At 36.6% G+C, this 9,206-nt stretch overlaps 1 protein-coding gene across 1 annotated transcript in view; it reads right to left on the bottom strand.

The window, feature by feature from the left end:
* LOC111635553 (gastrula zinc finger protein XlCGF57.1-like) overlaps window positions 1-6,064 on the bottom strand; it is a 66,052-nt gene extending 59,988 nt beyond the window's left edge. Inside the window, exon 1 of the mRNA XM_023380544.1 lies at window positions 5,850-6,064. The gene's annotated coding sequence lies outside the window, so the exon portion shown is untranslated. The remainder of the gene's footprint in view (window positions 1-5,849) is intronic.
* Window positions 6,065-9,206: the final 3,142 nt, after the last annotated feature.

Genomic DNA, 9,206 nt, shown 5'->3' with positions numbered 1-9,206 from the left:
AATAGCTTAATTGGAAAATTATATCAACTTTTGTTACTTTATCCTGTCTGCCTTTGTGGTGAATTCTAATTTAGCACACTTTCACACTATAATTCAATTCAATTCAATTCAATTTATTTACGGAGGCATAAATGCATACCTTGGCTCCGCTATGAGCACTACCAAGGAAATAAAATACAGGAAATGTAAACAAACAACAGTATGTACATTGTAGATTCCATGCAGAACTTTAAGTTAATGGATAAAATCCATAAAATTATAATTAAATAAAATTAAATTATACTATACTTTAGTAAAACAAAGTATTCGCGCGACATCAAATCCACAAAATTACGAGTAGAAGAAAATGAATACAGAAAAAAACATAAGTGAACAGCAGTGAGGTAATTGTAGATTACATGCAGAATTGCATATAGAAGTCCATAAATTACATACAGGATAAGATAATACATGTTGATATATGCAAGCAGCAAGAGTACATTGTAGATGCCATGCAGAAATGACATCAGTTCCACAGGACTACATGCAGAAAAATGAATACAGAAAATGTTAGTAAACAGTAGTAAATACAATGTAGATTCCACACAGAACCTCGCAATTGTGGATAAAATGCACAAAACTTATAACTAAATAAAATTCACGTGTAACAACGTATTCGCGTGTGAAATAGTAATTACAAAGCTACCACTATAAGTAGACAGTCTTTAAGTCAAAGTCAGTGTCAGCAGTAGATTAGTTGGCTTGTGATCTGATTGATCTTTTTTGCAAGTCTTTTAAAGGCAGAGAATATCTCTTTGTTGGTCCAGATGTTTGAGAAGTGGCACGGCCAAGCTATGTTCAATTCCTGCAAGAGTAGTCGCAGTTCAGTTCTTTTTATTTCGGTCATCACACAATCAAAAATGTAGTGTTGAGATCCATCTGCAATCATACAGGTTGGGCACTGATCTGATGTTCTGTTTAAAAATCTGGCAAGATACGTAGCAAATTTTTCGTGATTTGTAAATAATTGAGTTGTGTAGTAATCGGAATTAAACCATTTTATTTTAAAGAAGCTTTTTAAGTCGGGGACAAATTGAAACGTTATACTTTGGTTACTATCATTCCAACGATGTTGCCAATGGTTAATAGCTTCCTCCCATAGTAAGCGTCGCAAAGTGATATGACTGATTTTATCGAAGGAAAAAGGAATGGTGGAGTTAAGTGCAGCGTTTGCAAGAGAGTCAGCCCTCTCATTGCCTGTGAGTCCCTGATGAAATCTAACCCAAGAAATACTGATATTACATGTTGAGTTTCTGATTGAATTCCTTATTTCCACTGACAAAGGATGAAGCTTAGTGCTACGGATAATGTAAAGGGCAGAGAGTGAATCTGTGTAGATTTGAATATCGTAATGTGGTAAATTATCACTAACCCAATCAATGGCCTTTTGAATCGCCAAAAGTTCTGATTGGAAAACAGTACAGTTTGTATGGAGACGATAAGCTTGATTGTGTATCTCTATTTGTTTGTTGAAAACCACAAAGCTACTTCCTACTTTACCATCAATTTTAGAACCATCTGTAAATATAGTGATATCCGAATTTGAATAGTGGTCAAGTATATTCGAATTGAGAATATCTGGGGATGCAGTGTTACAAAAAGGATAAGGTTGTTCACATTCATCGGGTGTTATTATTATTGATCCTGCTTGGATTGAATCTCCCCATTTAAGTTGTTGGATTTTCTTCTTACGCAAAATTTCTATCTCAATAGGTAACTTACGTGCAATTACTTGGAGACTATTGTTACTTGCGGTACGAAAGGCTTTTGTCAATAAAAGGAGTGCACGTCTTTGAGAGGATACTAACTTTCTCTTTGTATGTACTTTATTTACTGCGCCTCCCCAAGTACCGCATCCATATGTGGTAACAGGGAGAAAGATACTGTCATAAATGGTGGAGAGAGCTTCGGATGAAAGCCCCCCAATCTTTTTTGGCCACTTGTGAGAATGCTTGTATAATGAGGCCGGTTCGATTTGTTACGTATTCGATATGCTTTTCCCAGGAAAGTCTGAAATCCAGTATAACACCAAGATATTTTAGTGTTTTTTCGACCTTGATAGTGTTACCATTCATCTTCAGTAAAGGAGGTCTTGAGTAAAGGTTGCCTTTTCTGGGTTTATTAAATACAATAGCCTTTGTTTTGGTTGTGTTAAAATGAAGTTTATGTTTTGTTCCCCATTCATATATACGGGCCAACATTAAATTATCCCTGTTTTGAATATCTGCTCTTGATCTTCCACCAAGAAGCAGCAATGCATCGTCTGCATAAGCGGTACAATGAGTTTGTCCAAAGTCTTCCCTCAGGAAAGAATCAAACATAATATTCCAAAGCAGGGGTCCACAAACAGACCCCTGCTGACAGCCTCTTGAGATGTCCTTGTGTACCTCATGTTGACCGTATTGGAAAATTGCCTTTCTGTTCCTAAAGTAGTCAAGCAGGAGTTGTAACAAATTACGGGGGCAGCTGATTCTTCGTAGTTGCTGAGTCACTAGGGGCCACCAGGCACTATCAAATGCCTTTGAGATGTCAAGGCTGACCTCTAGGACATATTTGTTTTCTTGTAGGATACGATAAATATTTCGGACTGTGTTATCTATAGCGTCCTCAGCTGTTCACTGAGGACGAAAACCATATTGTGTATCACTAACTTTACTTGAGTTTTCTGTGTACCAAGTTAATCCTACCGCAATGAGTTTTTCGAGTACTTTACCCGAAATTGGTAACAGTGAAATAGGTCTACAGTCAGCTGATCCCTGCTTCGGTATGGGGATGACTCTTGCCTGTTTCCAGGCCCTAGGAAAAATGGCATGTCGTAAACAGTTATTAAATAAATTTATAAAATGATGTGGAATCAGGTTCCAAAGATTGATGGCTATTTCCGTTGTAATTCCATCCAAACTCGGGGTTTTACGTTTTCTCATTGTCAGGAAAGCCCTATCAATCTCTTTATCTGTAAAAGGTTGAATATCCTCAGTATCCTCCAGTATATCCTGTTCCAGTCGAGTCTGATTTTGCCACTCTGAATCAGAAGAAGGGTCATCTTCAGGGCAGTAAATATCTAGTTGCGTGGTCATTGCCTGAATTAATGAAGGAAATTCATTTCTAAAATTGCAATCGGTCATAATCTTTGTCTTACGAAGTTTATTACAACACATTTTTGTCAAATAACCCCATGGGTTAGTTGAGGTTCTTGTGCAAAAGTTGCGCCAACTGCGCATTTTTTCCTCCTTAATTGTATTTTTATAAATTCTCTGACTAGCAAGGTAGTTTTCTCTATGCTGATTTCTTGCATTATAATCTCTACATCTTTGATAAATTTTCCTTAATCTTTTTGTTGTTCTCTGTAAATCGCTCAGCCCTGCTGTCCACCATGGGACGCTTTTCCTAGTCACAACCTTTTTTGGAATAAAAGTCTCACAAGCCTTTGAAATAAGTTCTATGTTAATGTTAATTTGATTTCTACAATCCACGGGATTATCCGAATAGCTAAAAGTAAGGTTGTTCTCGAGAAATTCCTTCATTTCTGACCAGGCAGCCCTATTTAGAGCATACTTACATTGAGGAGTAGAGATCAAGGTGTGATTATTCTCAGTACCAGTTAGGTCAAAGGCAATGTAATCATGGTCACTTAATGTTTCATCAGGAAGTACCCTCCAGTTTTCAATCCTAGTATAGTAACCAGCACTACAAAATGCCACGTCAATCCAGGAGCTACCTCTTGCAGAATTACATGTGGGGGGTGAAAAGGGATTATTCAGGATCAACAGATCATTATATGCCAAGAATTCTTCAAGAAGACGGTCCCGTCTGTCCAAATTATCCTCTCCCCAAGCAGGAGAATGTGCATTGAAATCCCCTGCCATAATTATATGAGTCCCTTGAAAAGCTTCGACTATTCTTTGTAAATCATCGATAAAACTTTCAGTGTCAACTCCTCCCGGGAAATAAACGTTCAGAATAATGATTCTTTCTTCTTGAATCATAATCTCTGAAACAATGATATTTTCATTACTATATTTCTCGTGATAAAGTATTTATAAACTAGTATTCAGCACGAGGGTAATGGCCCAAGGGAATTGATTCGTTCATTTAAGGATAGGGCAGAAGGTAGGGAGGCACGATGGAATGTTTTTACGACAATATGGTTCTTGTATCAGTGCCAAATCATAATATTTTAACTGCTTACCGAGCAAAGAAGTAGCTGAGATACTTCTTTCTAAATTGCACTGCAGAATTCTTAAGTAAATCTTACTCTCCCGATCCATAATCAGTTCTTAGAAGAATAAGAGATTTAATTTGCTGATATACTGGACATGTACTATCTCGAGCATTGTGCTTGCAGTTTTTTGTTTTATCTTGATGGCAATTACAACATATGGGATCCTCTTTTTTATGTGGACAGTCTTTGTAAGGGTGTTCCTCCATACATTGACTACACGTGTATATAGACTGCGGACAGTCTTTTGCGGAATGGTTAAACTGGCAGCATTTATAACACTGCAGGACCGGACTAAAGTCTGCTATCCTGCAGCGCGACCATTCTATGTTTATCTTACCTAATTTCCAAAGTGACTTCCGTAGAAGAGGGGACACCTCCACCACCCAATTCTTATATGTAGTTTCTTTTTTCCCCAGCTGAAATTTGATACGGAATTGCTTAAGAAATTCCTCTTCAGTGTATGTTTCTTCTATCAATTTAATTTGATTATAGATTTGATGAGAAAGATCCTCCCTAGGAATGTCCGTATGGACAGAGAATAGCACCATGTGAGGTAATCTTTTCCTGGGTTTGCGTGTAATAAGATCTGGGATATTTTCTTTAATGCTTTCGTCTAGTTTTGCAGCATCACCACAGCCACCTAGCTCCACAGCGATTCCCCCTCCACTTATCTTGCGTAGATTGTCAATCCCAATATGTAAATCAGATGGTCTTATCTTGGTCTGCATTAATTTTCTCACGGCATCGCTATTATTATTTTCTTTATTTTTACTGTATACCATTAAACTTCTCTTGATGAAGCAGATGTGACGACCTCGCGGCGTTCCTGCAATTGCCTTCCCTGATTTACCACTGAACTGTACAGAGGTGCAGGGAGAACATGATGAGAAACCTTGTCCTCAATGTCATCAAGTTTCTTTATCATCAATTGTTGAGTATCGTTACATTTTTCTATCGAAGTAAACAATGAGCCGACATTCAGTAATGCTTTTTCAGCAAGCCTAATCATTTTTGTATATTGATCAGTTATAAAATTAACATGCTGTTTTGTGCTAAAATGCCCTTTAGGGTTGTCAACTGCATATCTTAATTTCGTCTAAAGTTTCATTAGATTTATCCAAGAACTCCTCAATGATATGTGAAGTCATTGTAGAAGAAAGTTTTCAAAAAATAATTCACTATATAATAACCCAATAATATTATAAATGATATAAATAAAATACAGAGCCGATTTCAAAGATATATAACAGTCTATATTTATATTACTAATTAATTAAGAAATAGCNTAATTAAAAAATAGCCGATTTCCAGTAATTAACATATAATGTTCAGAGCAAAAGGTGAATGACCGTTACCATAACAACTTATGAAAAGTTGAAATTTTTGATTTTGGAATACATACGAGAATGGCCATAATTCAAAGACTAATGGACAAATTTTAACAAAAATTTCAAATCAGCTTACATAAAGGGGGTAGAAAAAAGTACCCAGGTATCTTTTCAAAATATCAAACAGGAAGCCCGCAATTTGAGTTCGACGACCGACCGGAATAACACGAAAAATAGCGATAAAATGTCTAAAATTGCACCTATAACCACGAAATTTTGTAATCCAAGTCACAAAACCAAGGCGGTAACGATGCCGTAGCGAATTTCGGTTAAATGGCACTCCAATTTCGGAAAAACGATCCGGAGTGGAAAATAGCCATTTTGAAAATTCTTTTTATCAAGATGGGTCCTACTTGATATAATCTTGTGTATCCAGTTTTCCGACGTCCAAAATTCACAAAAATTACGCACTTGTACTTGAATTACGCACAGAATCACAGAAGAATGCAAGAGCACATTTGATAGCAATTTATCACGATGTTTAAAAAAAATCGAACTTGTGATGGGGGTTTGTTGCCTTCAGAGCTTTTGCAATGAGGCCAACAACAGGAATCACTTTACTAACTGTTGTGTACTTCTCACCCATCAGTTCAAGTTGCCAAGTAATTCTTCCAAGATTTCCATTTCACTTTTAACAAGCATATCGGGAGCATCTTTTAGTTTCTGTAGAACAATGGCAACTGCAATTTTAATTTTTAAGAAATCGATTCAGCATATCATATACTGAGTTCCATCTGGTGAGTACACTGATTTTCAGTTTCAAAGGGAAAGTTTCTTTTGAACGTACTGCTTCGCAAATGTTTGCCGCATTATCGGTAACAACTGCAACTGTTTTGTGCTTTTCAATCCCAACAATTGAACAGATTACTTCTAGGCACTTGCACAAATATTCAGCTGTATGACTTGCTTCTAAATGTTTAAGTCCAATTATTGCACTTTACAAACACAATCTTCCACAAAGTGAGCAGTAGTTCCAAGATATGAACGTACAGGTACATTAAAGGAATCAGTTCAGGAATCTGTTGTAAGATAAATTTTACTTTGGGATGAAAAAAGTTTTCGCAGCTGTTCTTAACAGAATTGAATTTTCAAATCGTTTTACAGTATAGCCTCGATTATCCGACCCAATTGGGGACTGGGGTTGGTGGGATAATTGAAAAGTCGGATAACCGAAAAGTATGAAAAAATCCATTATTAGTGTAGTATATTACTATATCTCATGTAATTAGTATATTAGTATATCGCTATTAACCTACTTCGCGTTGAATTTTCATCGATGTTAAGCCTAACAAAAATTTTTTTAAATAATAATCGTCGCTATTGTATCGTTAAAAATTAGAAAATTAAGCCTCCTTTAAATACTGGCTCCCTTTCATGGTAAATGAGTGTTGCCAGCTAAAACACGTAAGAATAATATTAAAGTAGCCAAGACATAGCCAAATATTTTAGCGCCACATCACTAGCAAACATTTGAAATTTGACGACTAGAACGGTCGGTTAACCGAGGTGTCGGTTAATCGGGGGTCGGATAATCGAGGCCCTACTGTATTTCGAACCGTTTTCTTGTCTATTACCAAAAAATGTAAATTTACCACCTTCATAAATTTTCTGAAGTCATCTATACTCACAATATCAGCAGGTAGATTATCTTTTATAATGAATAAAACAAGTCTATTTACAATCTGTTTCTTCTTATCACCTCCTTCTGAAAATAATATAGACAATCAGTAGATTAATCTTTGATATAATCAAATAACTTAACTTAAAATATAATACATAATTAAACGGTTTTTTAAAAATTGTGTGGCAGTAGTAATTGAATAATGTTAACTTACTTGATTTGTCTTGCCCCGTGGTGGCAAGAATCCTAACTACCACGTGGCAAGACAAATCAAGTAAGTTAACATTATTCAATAAAATAAAATAATCAAAAAATGTAAAATGATAAATTCATTAAACCACAATAACTTTTGAAATGTTCATAAAAGTTTTACTTTAACTTACCACTGTAACTTAAGATGAAATCAGGGAAAACGAATCGATGACACTTATTTGTAACGACTGTGAAGAGGTAGAAGCAGCACAGTTAGGCCTACTATTACCTTTCACTTCCACTACTTTCATGTGGTCAGATTGACTATGTGAGGTAGTAGGACGATTTACAACTTTCACCTTCTTGCGAAAAATGTGTTCATGATAATCTTCGAAATGCATCGCAAAATTGGTTGTTTCCACACACTTTTAAACGTTTTTTTTGCAGATTGTGCATTCTGCGAAATCCGTTCCAACGTTTTTTTAAAGTAACGCCAGACTTCTGACTTCTTCCTAGTCGCCGCCGCCATGTTTGTTTAATCTTCTTCATCTTCTTCTTCTCGCACCCTCGTGACTCGATTATCAGCCCACTCCTCAGCTCTGACCGGCGGGACAAATTTGTTTAATCGATTAATGTTTTTATTCGATTATGAGGTAATCGATTCCTATTATAATCGATTAGTTTCCATTGCGATTGATTAATCGCCCAGCACTAATCTTTAGTTGTAGTCCGAATTGTAAGATCAGATAATGACACCAGTTACGATAGTAAGAATGCGCGTCCTAACTCTTGAAGATAATTGTAGGTCAATTCCAGTCGACTGGGAAGATTCATTATTCATAGTGGGAGGGCCTATCGTTCTAGCGGGGAGAATCGGCGAGTTCGTCGATAGGTGATCGGCAATCCAAGCAAATCGATCTCGAGATCCGGATAACAATTAACGAAAGTTTAATGAACACATAGGTTAAATACAAAGGAGATAAAACTATGTCTACGGAAATAACCTACCTGCTAAATATTAAACACTAAATACAGAGCTAAATACAGAAACTAAGAGAGAGTTTACATAAGTCTATATTGAATACCTCTTAAACGGTTTGATGTCTTCTGATTCTGTTTATGAGAACGTCCGTGAAATGCTCCAGCATCATCTTGGAGGAGAGACAGGAGACGAGAGTGGCGACGGACGGAAGCTTGAACTCTAGCTTCTTGGGAGTGTTCGTCCCAAAGTTTGAGTGCGTGCCCTTTTTATCCTCCTAAGTGTGGGAGAAAAATCCGGTGATTTTTGATTTAATATAGTCTAAGGTCTAGATGTAGCCTATCACTCGTCCGGCTGATACGGGCCATAACAGTTTGACGACTAGGCCGGTTTGTTGATACTTTTTGCCATGTGTTCTGACTCTACCTTATAATTTACGCAATTTTGAATCAATAATTAGCTGTTTGGTTTTATCTCCGAACTTATGTAAAAGATCGTTAAAGATTGTTGATTTGTAAGGTTATTCGATCGTCCTTATCTATAGAATGAGAGGTCTACGGAAATGCCAGGTGGAGATTTGGGTTTTTTTCTACTTCATCATTACGTGTTACAGTAGAACCTCGAAAACTCGGCCTAATGTGGACCGAAGGGTGGCCGAGTTTGTGAAAATGCCGGGTTATCGGGAATGGGGTTAAAAAAAATAAGTACGAGTGTTTCCTCAGAAAATACTGTACTGTACTTGTATGTATTGTTTACTTGAGAATA

This window comes from Centruroides sculpturatus, unplaced genomic scaffold (genome assembly GCF_000671375.1).
Source record: "Centruroides sculpturatus isolate CEXI.00-Female unplaced genomic scaffold, Cexi_2.0 scaffold708, whole genome shotgun sequence".
NCBI classification, from domain to species: domain Eukaryota; kingdom Metazoa; phylum Arthropoda; class Arachnida; order Scorpiones; family Buthidae; genus Centruroides; species Centruroides sculpturatus.
The sequence above is the reverse complement of the archived record's forward strand: the minus strand, read 5'-3'. Positions and strand labels throughout refer to the sequence as shown.